This window comes from Phoca vitulina, unplaced genomic scaffold, assembly GCF_004348235.1.
Source record: "Phoca vitulina isolate PV1807 unplaced genomic scaffold, GSC_HSeal_1.0 scaffold26, whole genome shotgun sequence".
Classification (NCBI taxonomy): domain Eukaryota; kingdom Metazoa; phylum Chordata; class Mammalia; order Carnivora; family Phocidae; genus Phoca; species Phoca vitulina.
This window is the reverse complement of record NW_022589729.1, coordinates 7154880-7168319: the sequence shown is the minus strand read 5'-3', so window position 1 is coordinate 7168319 and position 13440 is coordinate 7154880. Positions and strand designations below refer to the sequence as shown.

Here is a 13440-nt window from a genome sequence, read left to right as displayed (position 1 = left end):
AACCTACTGAGCCACCCAGATGCCCCCATATTCCACATATATTCTGAATCTTACTGCTTCCTGTGTTTAAATCACATCTAATTTCATTTTGTTGCAATCATGCCCTTTTCCCTAGCATTTTTAGTATTTATACTATACATACAAACTAAGAGGGGAAGAAACAAAGTGTGGATTTTCAAATGCTGCCATTACATTTAGTCAACCTTTCCTTTTCTTATTCTTCATCCACACCTTTTGCCAATTTGTCTATCTCCTCTCAAAATCTCACCTCCTTTACAAACCGTTAAAGACCTTGTTCACATAAGAGCATTCACTGGCCAGAGGAATTGGCATCCCAGAGCTGTTTTCCACCTAGTCCTTCCCTCAACCAAGAACTGCTCTTACCTACCACACCAAATTACAGTTAACCTTACATCTTGTACCCAGGTATGGGGGCCTCCTACTGAGGAATGCAGAATAACAATACCAAAAGAGCCAGGATCCTTGACATTTCAAAACTGCCCTATCAGCCTTGACTGCTGACCCTCAGACTGATAAAAGAGAGAGAAATAAGATTCTCATATTCAAGACTCACTAAGTTTAAAGGCAGTTTAGCTACTGTTTTACTTGGTTCTTTGTTAAAGTATCCAGAATCTATATCTTAATCAAGATATAAATGAAATGGGATCTACAAATAGAATAGAAAAAGAAATTACATACATTTATGTAAAATGGAGCTACAATTCTTGTATTTTGTAACTTGTGACCTGAGGTTCTTATTTGCTATATGAATATGTAATTAAAAATTCTGGTTATTGCTAGAATAGAAAAGAGCAAGATAGTACACTAAAGGATAAGCAAGGGTCAATAATTTTCTTAGATCCGGTGATCAGAGAAAACTTCTCTGAGGAAAGGATATTTAAACAGTGATATGAACTGGTCCTGTGAAGGGCAAGGAGAAACACCTTCAAAGCAAGGCAAACTGCAGGGGTGAAGATTCCGGAGGAGATAAAAAGCTGCTAGAGAAACTGAAAGAATTCCAGGTGACTAGACTTTGTCGGTAATTGGAAACTGTCCTAAGATGAACTTGGTGAGCTAGCAGCGGCCTGAACGTGCAGGGTCTTGCAGGTCAAGGTTAGGAGTTGGATTTTACTCTTGGTGCAGTGGTAAGCTGTTGAAAGATTTAAAATAAGGGAGTGGTGTGGTTGAAGTTGTGTTTTAGAAATATGAGTTTGGTTGCTGTGGATTGAAGAAAAGAGAAAGGTAAGAACAGGAGCCACAGTAGCTGTTTAGAGGCTGTGATGGAGTTTAAGAAATAATGAGAGCTTTGTGTAAGACCATGGAGGTGATGGAGAAAAATGGAGAGGAATGGACCCGTCTGATGTGTTTTGAGATATATTTTAAAAGATATAATTTGCAACAAATCTATGGATATGTAATATGTATTTGGATAAGACTTGCTGAAGCAGTGGATTTAGGGAATAAAGGAGAAAGGAAATAAAAGTTCCATTTGTAATATATTAAGAATGAGAGGATTATGAGATATGTTTATGAGGAAATTTAGGCTTCTGTAGCAAACAATCCTCAAATTTCCTGATTTATCAAAAGTTTATTTCTCATTTATAGAGCAGACCACCATGTATCTTTCTGGCCATATAACTCTTCTAAGAGGCTCTTTTCTACCTGGTGGCTTGGGGACCCATTTTTCTATCTTCTGGCTCTACATTTTTCTAGGTCCTTAGGGTTTTTTCCAATCAGTCTGCTAATGAATAAAGACAGCAGGAGCAAGTAGGGAGATTTGGGAAAGAAGAACGTACATACAAGCATGTTCAGGCAATGACATCATGTCTACCATATCATATTGGCCAACCTCAGTCACATGGCCTATAATTGCAAGACAGACTCGGAAGTGTAGTCTAGTTATGTGCTCAGGAGGAAAAGGAAAGGGTATAGCAATCTTGCCATAAAATTCAGCGGGAGTGTCAAATAAGTCTTTGGGATGTAAAGTCTGGAGCTGTTTTCTCAAATAAATTGGAAAGAAAAAAAGAAATAAACAAATGTCCATTGAGTCCCATCTCCAAGGATCTAACCTAGGCAGAGGCTACAAAGGTGAACACCCCTTTCTTGCGATCCACAAGGGCTGCATAATGTAATTGGAAAAAGAAGATACAAACAGTTGAAAACATCGTAAAAGAAAATAATGGGAGACGTCACAGAGCAGCAAATAATTACCTAGTAAGTGATGTAGACAAAGTATCATTTATTGGGGTAGGGGGAGTGAATTCATAGGCTTGACTGATGTAGGGAGGTTTCCTAAATGAGGAAGAATTTTAGGTGACCATGAAGAATATATGAGTTGTCCAGGAAAAAAAAAAGATAAAAGAAAATTTTTAAAAATTTTTTTAATTTTTTAGGCACAGGGAAATGCATCAGTAAACATGAAATTTTTTCCACTGTTTAAAATAACTACTTTTTTTGGGTCATAATTAGCACTCTTTTAGAAACTACAGATTTAAATGTCTGTTAACTATGTAGTAACCAGCTGCTTAATAATTATATTCAAGTGATGTTTATATGACTTAAGATAATTTTTCTCTTTCCAGACAGGCTTACTCATACAGATATAGTCTCAATTGCTAAACCAAAGATGGGTTCATTCACACTTTGGGTTCAAATCTACAATCCACTATTCTTGGTCTACACAATTATAAAGATGAGATGTCATGGTTGTCCAGGGGGTCCAGGTAATGGTCAGTTGGCTAAGAATTTCTACATATTTTATATATACGTAGATATGATCTAGTGAGGCTCAGCAGAATGGTTAGCAACTAGCAAAAGAAACAGAGTCAAGGAAGTGAGATCAGGGGATAATTTCTCTTTTCTGAGACAGAAAGAACTTCCTACAACTGTTCTGTCTGCAAGTAGGTTCGGATTCTCAGATCAAGCAATCAAGCTCAGAAGATGAAGCCAGGCCTGAAGAGCACCTGATCATGATTCACCTCTTGGAGTCTGCCTTTGGCTATATGTGAAAGAGATTGGCGATGATGATGATGATGATAATGTCAATAATGGTAATAATTTGCACTTACTTGGGAGCTTTAATGCTACATTTTCAAAGATGTTATAAGCATTAATTAAGCCCTACAGCAGTTCCTAAGGTAGCTATTTCCTGTATTGTGCAAATAATTAACTAAAGCAAAGAAAGGTTAAGTGGGCAGCCTGGAGTTACACAGGAAATAAAAGCTAGGAAAAGAGAGACTGATTCCTAGCCACAAAGTTGGCTTATTCATGTTGTTCCTTGGGAAAGGAAGTGAAGTTTGCAGAGCCCATAATGAATTATGGAAGAAAGAGCCCAGATCTGAGGTTCAGGGGTATCCAGGGGCACTCTCAGAATTTCTCAGAAAGTCAATAATCTAATACAGATGGGTACTTGAAGCCCTGATGCTCCAACTTGCCAAGGTGCGAACTTCTGTGCAGGCGCCTCCCCACCGTGATCTGATACCCGCCCGGCTTCTTTTACCAGAACGCAGGCGAATTACAGGTAGAAACGAGGCTATTTACTTCAGCCTCTCAACATCTAACACAGTGCTAGGCATATCATAGATATGAAACAATAAACATGTTTTGAAAAATAATGCATGGGTAAAAATTTGTTTTTGTCAATTTCGCCTGAAGTACAAAAAAGCACTGTAAAGTAAATAATTCCAAAAAGCAATGGAATTACTGACTGAATGAAAGGAAAGGGATCCTGATACAGAATCTACAGGCTTGAACGTTGATAGTACACACTGGGCTTGAAAGACAGGCTTGAATTTGCTCTGCCAGTTGGTCCTCTCTCTCATCTTCAGTTCACTCATCTGCAAAAAGTAATAATAGCAGCCTCACAGAGCAGTTACAAGGGCCAAATAGCATAGTGTGTGCAGATCACCTATCTCTAGACCACACGAAGCCCACAATAAATATTCACGTTCTTTCCTCCTATTTTAAGAGCCAAAGTATCGCTAAATCTTCACAGTTGAAAATATTAAGAAGTAATCTTGTCTCTAGGTAGAAAAGGTTATTTTCACATGGAAAACCCTTTATCAGCAAGGTAAAATATTAAAATATTTCACTCCCTAATGCTATATGAGAAAGACTAAAGCACAACTGGAATTCCATTTAGGCAGCACAGTCATAGGAAACTCTAGATAAATTAAAAAGTTGAAGATTAGCTAATTTACCTGATACAAACAGTCCCAAATTAATTTAAGGTCCTCACATATCCAGTATAAATAGTGGCTATCTATATTAACACAATTAAATGCATGATGACAAAATCAATTTCACCCAACCCTGCAGAGTCAATGTTTCAGGACTTGGAAATGAGATGGAAAGAATTTATTGGCAGGAAGAGAGGCAGGAAGGAGGAGGAAAGAAGGGAGGAGCAAGGTCAGGTACAGTGGCAGGTGGAGGGACAGGTGCTCAGGGTAGGGGCTGCGGAGATGAAAAGAAGTGCTTACACAAACCACATACGTACACACACACACACACACACATTCTACCCTTTAACTATGTGTTTAATTAAGCTTAAAAAAGATGAGAATTGGGTTTTAGCCACATCTTAGTTTGACTTGCTGCATATGAATAATCTCATAAAATTTAGTTTATCTTGTTATTTCCAGTAGTCTTGTAGATATACCTACTCAAAATTGAAAAGACAGTGGATTTTTCCTGCAGCTTCTGGAAAATTCCACGTGCGATAATAGTTTTTACCTTTAATTTATACTGGGCTTGATGTTCTTAGCTTTCTCTCCTTAGCTGTCATGTGTCTAAACCAACTAGGGGTTCATGAGAGGATAATGAAGGATAAACAGTGAGGATTTGGAGGGAGATACTGCAAAAGCTCCCTGGAAAGCTTAGCTTAGGAATCTAGAAGACAGATTTATATGCTGCCTGATAGTGTCAGCTTTTCAAAAAATAGGAAAACAAAATGTAATTTGGATTATACCTTAGATTACTACAAGGTAAAATAATTATCTTATTAGTTGTTGAATGATGCTGAAATCTATCTTTGGGTTTAATATCAATATAATGTGAGATCACTCTTAATAGTTGAGCCAAGCACCATGTATTAGTATGTTTGGCTCTATTAAATGCTCTGGAAAGAAGCAATAAAAACTTAATCTTAAGTGGTAGACAGACACAATTTTATCATCTGTCATTGCCATTAAGATACATCAATATGGAGTCGAGGGAAGTGAATGTTAAAACACAGTCATTATATTTATGATACATCTACAATGTAACAAATATTTTTACTACATTAACTATTTTTATCTTCCTTGCTTGAAGTGGCAATATCTGATTAGTAAGCTGACAGATAAAATATGGACTTGTTAATAGTCAAATATAAATGAGATAAAGACAAGTTGAGTCAGAAAACCAAACAAATGTGGTCTTTTTCTTAAAGTCAGATGGGTCCTTCATTAGTTCTTTTGATTAGCATGACTCAAATTCTGTTTTTAAAATTTAGAATTGAAACTTAATTGAGACATAAGTATTCCCATTACCTCTGCATAGCATTAGGGTGGATTTCATGTTAGCGTCAATCAACTCAAAATTCCTACAGTACTATTCTCCTATTTTCTTCTCTCTGACCTTCATGTGATTATTTATCACTGAGGATCAGGTGCAAGAATCAGCCCATTACAAATGTACTTTATCAAAAATCAGATACAAAAAGAGCTTTATTTAGAATGTTAAACCAATGAAGTTTATCTCAGACAATATATAAAATTCATTTCTTAAGTGAGTATAAAAGCAAATGAATTTAAGGAAAACAGGATGGGCTCAATAATCACATTTAGACTTCCTTTTTTAAATCAATAAAATAAATTTTTAAAAAGTAACCTACCTAATTCTTCTGTAATGCTTTAATGCCCTCCCCAGTGACCAGAATACACAACTGTACAATGATTTGTATTCAAAAGCAGTGCATCTATCTGCAAATTATATGATCATTTACGATATAAAGATATATCAAAGTTACTAAAACCATTCAGCACGAACTAAAATATCAACATATTTGAGAACAAGTTTGTTGGAAATAAAGACATTAAGTTACGTGGACAATAAATTACATAATAACCATAATAGATGGAGTATTTAGACATTTAGTTTCTGCTTTGCTTTGAAAACTTTTGAGCAATTTGACCTAAATGTCCTAAAGATTTTTAATGGTCCTAAATAATTTATGCACCCATCAGTCTGTTTGCAAACTGTAACTATTTCCAATGAGCCATTGTTCTGTGTACAGCACATGCACAAATCCTAAACTGAGTGGTATACATGATTTCAAAGTTGATAAATGACTGCATTCCAATAGTTTGTTGGTGATCTTGTCTTGCTGTTTTTGTTATATACGTTTTGCAGGTATCCTTTATAAAATTGTTTGGAATGCTAAATGTGTCAAGTATGTGAGCCATAGTAAGTATTAAAAACGGTTATTCTCTGGAATTGGAGCCAAATGTTGTTCGTTGAAATAGTCTGCCTAGGAAAAAGTTGAACATTTTGTACAGACTATTTAGGGCACTAAAGTCATGAGGATGGGCTAAGTGAATTATCCAACTTTCTTCTGGTTCTATCAGTTTCCAAAACAATGACCTCTGTTGGCAGTTTTTTCCTTCCAATTTGCAGATTTCTTGGTAGCGTTTCTCTTTTCTCGATTGTTGGATAGCTGATGGTATTTAATGTAGGTTAGTGGTAGGTCTGCTTTGAAACACTTTGAGATGTTTTTAAACTAGCTCTGAATTCTATTAAATGTAATTACATGTGATTTGAAGGCTAAATGTGTAAATCTGTTCAAGAGAAAAATATCTTAGGTAGGAATGCCTAGAGAAGAGTAAGAAACCTTTTCTAATGTGCTTGCTGAACTTGATGGGCTGGGTTCAGTTCATTCATTTTTGACGAATCAGTGTAAGAAACTTAAGATCAGCAAATGATGAAATATAGTTTGTGTTTACCACAACAGATACAATTAAATTAAATGTTTCGGTATGGAAGAATATGTAAGGACAATGATGGTTTCCCTGATCTGAAACCTAAGCTGATTATATCACTCCTCTCATGAGAGATTTATTCCTAGGTGGGAAAATGAACACCCAGATCAGAAAGTCAGGAGCTAAAAAGCAGAACTCAGCATTTTCTTGGGTGACACACTTGACTTTCAGGGTCTTCATAACCTCATTTTTCTGTTACCATACAGTCTTCAAATTCCTTCTGGCTTTATTTTTTTTAGGATTTTATTTATTTATTTATTTGAGAGGCAGACAGAGAGTGAGGGTCAGGAATAGAGGGAGAGGGACAAGCATCTCCCCACTGAGTGGAGCCCAATGTGGGGCTCGATCTCACAACCCTGAGATCATGATCTGTAACGAAACCAAGAGTTTGTCACTTAACTGATTGAGCCACCCAGGCTCCCCACTTTTGGCTTTAAATACTATGATTCCAAATGGGCTATTGGGAAAATAAAGAAATTGGTTTCATATTAAGGGTTTGGACTTTTTGGATATAACTGACCAAGTCGACTGAAACAGTTTTCCTTTTCTTTTTTTTCCCCTTTTTTTAGAGAGAATGAGAACACACTGGTGGGGTGAGGGGGAAGGAGAGAGAATCTCAAGCAGTCTCCATGCCCAGCACTGAACTCAATGTGGGGCTCGATCTCACAACCTTGAGATCATGACCTGAGCTGAAATCAAGAGTCCAGTGCTTAACCCACAGAGCCACCCAGGTGCCCAGACTGAAACAGGTTTTCAAGGAAAAAGAACTAAGTAATCAATAATGAGACAAAGGTCAGAAGGATGTTAATACAGAGTGTTTAACTGCCATAAAAATTCATCTGCAGCCTGCCTTGGGAGTTTGTGATTTTTGTGATCATGTCCAGAATTTCTTGAATGATCAATTTAGACAAATTAGTCCCTTGCTACTCAGGCAGGGCTTACTATTCTCTAAAGTGGCATAGCCCCTTGCTTTTCTCTTGCTAAAGTATTTTGGGGGAGAGCAATTAGAACTGAGGGAAATGGGTCACACTGCCTCTCCAGAAGGATCACCGTCTGCTGTCCTTGGTCTGTAGGTCCTACCATCTGTGCCAAGAACCTACAGTCATTGCTCAAGGGGCTGGGATGGGGGCCTTTGCAGTGACATAAGCAAATGGGCACAATCCATCCTCAAGGACTTCTCTGGCTTGCTGATTCACCCCAATCCTGGATGTGAAGAAGTGCTTTTACTGAAAGAGTGTTATATCTCAAAACCAGCACAAAGTAGGATGAACAGAGTTTGCAATTTCACATAAATTGTTCTTTACTACCATACAAGGAAGGAAGCCTTAGAAACCTAGGCCTTCAAAAAGAGTGACTCCAAAGGGAAGGTCCCAAGTGATGTGCCCTGTGTCCAGATTCTCTCTATCATCCTCCCCTCATCTTCCCAAAGACCTATGAAAGCTTTTAGTCTTATATCATCCCCACTCCTCCCCCATCAAGAAGTTCCTAAGGATTTTTCTCCCGTCCTTTTTTGAATTCTGCCAACCGAGAACTTTGGCCTTTGCCTAAATACTACTCAAAATACTCTTTGGCCTGAACACTGCTCATTCCTAATGGCAAGGGGTAGGTTCTTGTCCCATGGGCAGTTGATGATGGTGGGCACTCTGATACCAGTTTAGTCTCTCCATCATGAAGAGCTGTAGCTGATTTCTTCTAGTTAGCTAAAAAGTAGCACGCACATTTGCCAAGGTGAGAATCCCTTATTTGTCTTGATAGGTAGTATTCTGGCTTATTTGAGAAAAGGACTGCTTAATGTGACTTTGACCTTGCGCCTTGATGTTATTGTGCTAATGAACATTTTTTCCTCCTACACCGGGGTTTCTCAACAGTGGCATGATTGATACGTTGGGTCAGATGTTTCTTTGTTGCAAGGGGCTGTCCTGTGTATTGCATGAAGTTTAACAGCACCCCCAGCCCCTACCTACTAGATGCTAGTGGCAGCCCCAAATTGTGACAATCAAAAATATCTCCAGACATTACCAAATATCCTCCATGGGGCAAGAACTCCCCTGTGGAGAACCACTGTCTCAGATACAGCTTAAGAATTTTCACAATAGCCGTAAATGGCCTCCTCTTATCTATCCCACATATCGGCATTAATTAGATTTGTTTTTGTTTCCAAATTGTTCTACATCCCAAAAAAGGGTGGAACACTTTGAGTATCCAAAAAAACTGAAGTAAAGATATCACTTTTGAAATTAAAATACCAAGATCTGATATTGGTTAAGTAAAGTCTACAAGAGTGCCTTGCTGTTACAATTTTTTTTTCCTGAAAATTTCCAAGCCTTCAGTTTACTTTAGCCTGATGATAAGTTAACGTTTCATTGCTCAGTGGTTGGTCATTCTCTTTTATAGCCAGGGTTCCCCTAGGGAACTGAGTTGCTTTCAGAAAAGAGCCAATGGGGTATCTGTTCTTTCTTCCTTCCTTCCTGTCCTTCTCTGTTCTGCCTCTACCCCGACCCAAAGTCTCTGTCTCTATCAGGTTCATGTTATTGTTTTTGGATAGCCCAAGGAAAGCTAGTTTCTCTTAGCAATATAAAAATATTTGCTAAATAAAAAAAAAAAATTGCTAAATCATGAATGAATACTTATTCTTTTAAAAACATATACAGTAATTTATATGTAAAAACTGGGAGAAAGGTAAACTGGAATTTCCTTTGTCTTTTCTCCCCAAATGTGCTGATTGCCAATATTAATTTAAATGTGATCCACTTTCATCTTTTCTTGGAAAGTCTGAATAAAAAAAAAATCATCTTTCAAATTTCCCTTAAAATGTATGCCACGTAGTTAAATGCCCTTCAGGCTTCTAATAGAAACAATTATTTATTACTTTTTGCTTATGACAATCAGGGTGGGGAAAATGTTTTGGCTCTTCTAAGAGAGAAAAGGCTTCTGGAAAAATGCTAGCAAGAGTTTAAATGATTATGATCACACACATAAAATTAAGCATTCTTAGAAATGCATTATGGTGCTTTTTTTTCCACTGTAGGGTAAATAAGGAACAGATTTCTCATTTCTTATTTATTTATTTTTTTTAGTTTTATTGGGGACATTTTATAAATCACAATACAGTGAACTCACCACATGAGTCGTGCTGGACATCTGCCACTACTCAGCTCCGTAAAAGCACCAGCTCTCCTTTGAATTCAGAGAACAGCTCTTGGCCCATGAAAACATGTGGGTCTCAAAGGTTTGAAAAGTAATAGTTCAGATCCCTTTAGAAAGGCTCTTTCTACAATGGAGTGTGCATACATTTAAAAAGGATTTTGCAGTACCCATTGGCCAGAGGCATTGGCTTAGAGCTTCAGGTCCCAGAAAGATCAATGTGGGCCTAAACAAATCTACAAGAGGCTCATGAAATCATTTGGTGGACTCAGGGGACCAGAATACACTTTGCATTTCTTTTCTGTTCTCTTTCTATGTGGTTTCTTAGGGAAAATGACTGTCTGGTAGGCTGCTGAATGCTGGTGTCTTAAACAGTGACAAAGGAAGGGGGGGCAAGCTGGAAAAGGCATGGGCTGAAGACTCTTACGGGAGGAGCCGGGGCAAATCTCGTTCCACGTATCAAGTGCCGACTGGTGAGTTTTGACGTGAGCTTTAAGGTACAGAGTATAGAGGTTAACAGGTGAATATGCTTGTCTAACAGTCACGTGAGGGAAAGCAATCTCATAAACACAGAACTGGAGGCTGTCTAATTTACCAGACAAGGGCCCCCTTCACTGCACCTCTGTCTATCCACCCAGGGGCTTTGACTCATCTGCTTCCAATAATGGAGTCTCTTGTTCCTTGAAAGGGTGGAGGGGTAGGAGACAAAGGGAAAGGTGGGGAGAGAAGGGTGTGCACACACAGAGATGCAAGTATATTTATCTTCTGACTCATTCAGGATGCCTTGAGATGAAGAGAGATATTATTCATTAAATATAATTACCTGAATGATTTTAATTACAAATCATTAAGGAGAGATAGCCTTGTATTTTCTTGGAAAATGGACCACTTAAGAAATCATGTTGCTCTTCTCTCTGATCTTTAACTTTATAGGTGCATGTTAGGAGTCTAATTTGGATGAAGCTGTGGAGGCTCTGAGATATATAAAATTAAATTGCATTACCAAAAAAATAAAATTTCTTTGGCTCATCCTTGTCCTCTGTTTTGAGACCAAAACGGTACTGCCAAGTGCCCCAAGCCTATTATATCCGAGAGCCTCATGTGGCAGAAGTCACTGACCTTTCCTCCTAATCTAAACTCTGTCACCTGCTGAGTCAAATCTGGGTCTTTTGCATCCAACACTGTCCACTGTCTTTGGTGTCAAATTGTTTTGTGATTCCAAAGCCACTGTGTTGTGATGGGGCCTCAATGCAACCTTTTCAATGTCATTGCTGCTGGGGTCTGACATGTGGGTATTGGGCACCACTCCTACCTCTGGAGGTCAGAAAATAGCACAATTGAGCTGATATAGATCCCCAAATGCGATGAATCCTGTTTTCCCTTTTCATGCTGCAAAAAGAGGGCTGCCTTGCATTCCCAATAACTCATGGAGATTTGAGTGAAAGCAGTTCCCTTCATTCTGTTCTGTCTTCGTTTTTGCCTAGGACTTCCTGGGCCTTTGTTGTGTAAAGAGCAAATGACAGTGGGGGCACCTGGCTGGCTCAGTTGGTTAAGCATCTGACTCTTGGTTTTGGCTCAGGTCATGATTTCAGGGTCATGAGATCAAGCCCCGCCTCGGGCTTTGCACTTAATGTGGAGTCTGCTTGAGATTCTTCCACCTTCTCTCTCTGTCCCTCCCTCCTGTGCCTCCCCCTAAAATAAATAAAGAAATCTTAAAAAAAAAAAAAAAAAGCAAATGATAGTCACTGTGCTAAGTACTCACCGTGGACTCAGTCTACCCCTCCACTGAGGCACCTTTTCTCTGGGTATATCTCTTATAGGGATCCCTTAGGTTCTCATACAAATAGGCTTGCGGAAAGCTACGTTAACAGGCCTCCAGATAGATTAAGGTCACAGATTTTGGGTTCAAGCCTAGACCCCAACTCCATGTGTATTAGTTGTCCATTGAGAATATTTTAATCTGATCTACTTGCAAAAGAGAACCAAGCAAAAACAATGAACAAAACAAAACAAAAACAAAACAAAACAAAAAAAACGGGACAATAATCTACATATGCAAAATCTATATAACCTACAATTAGAGAATAAGACAAGCTAAGATCAACAATCATCTAACATCCAAATTTTGTTTTGTGTTGTTTTGCTTTTTTTGTTTTCAGTCTGTCTTAATTAGGGTATACAATCTCTGTTAATTCATATTGACTGGTAATATAATGTTTTGTTTCCAGCCAAATACCATACTAAGCTAGATGAGTTGGAAATTTCTAGTTAACTAAATTTGTGAACCTAGATGAGTTGGAAATTTCTAGTTAACTAAACTTATCTGCATTTCTTTCTTTAAAATCAGCTTATATGAGTCATCAAAGGTTGATTACTTCCAAAAGGTTCATTGGTATTGTGGAATATTGTCTTCATGATGTAGCTGGACGTATACATTTCAAGATCCATAGCAAATGTTGGATTATCTGGCATTCCATCATATAGAGAATAATCACTTCTACCCATCTATAGAGTATAAGTTAAATGAAGTTCAAAATAAAGATACTTCATCATTCAATAGCTCATAATTTAGTAACTTTGGATCTTTGAGTCACTTCTGAATCATCAATGAGTAGATTAGGTTTAGCTGAATTTTAATGTATATTTATTGCACTTTGCTTCCTTAGGAATTGATAATTCATATATCTTTTATATAGTACTTGGGTATTAAATGATCTGTTTTTTTAAGGATTTTTATTTATTCATTTGACAGACAGAGAGAGAGAACAAGCAGGGGGAGCAGGCAGAGGGAGAGGGAGAAGCAGGCTCCTCGCTAAGCAGGGAGCCCGACATGGGGCTTGATCCCAGGACCCTGGGGACCATGACCTGAGCCGAAGGCAGACGCTTAACCGACTGAGCCACCCAGGTGCCCTCAAATGATCTATTTGAATAACATAGACACCACCCATAAAATACAGCAGAAGCTCTTCTGTGGTCTCCTTATCCTATTTCAAATGTGCTTTTGAACTGGAGGGTAGATATGTTGTGAATAATAAAATCTATTCACCTGGCAAACTCACTGCTTAGGCATCCACTTATAAAATGGAGGCGGTCAGTAACAGCAACCAGAGGCCCCCTGGAAACATAGAAAACTAAAATGTTGTCTGCCAAAATGTTTATGATGCAACTGAAGACTGACCTGCATGGAATTGTCAACGACAGTTCTGATCTTTTTACCTCCTGGGACGAACAACAGAAACGTATGCATGCTCTTTCCTCCCACTCACCTCAACCCTCACAA

General features: G+C 38.1%; 1 long non-coding RNA gene across 6 annotated transcripts in view; it reads right to left on the bottom strand.

Annotated features, from left to right (window-relative positions):
* The window catches only part of LOC116643430, a 445025-nt gene that overhangs the window by 202358 nt on the left and 229227 nt on the right, over nucleotides 1-13440 (bottom strand). The gene's annotated exons all lie outside the window — the stretch shown is intronic.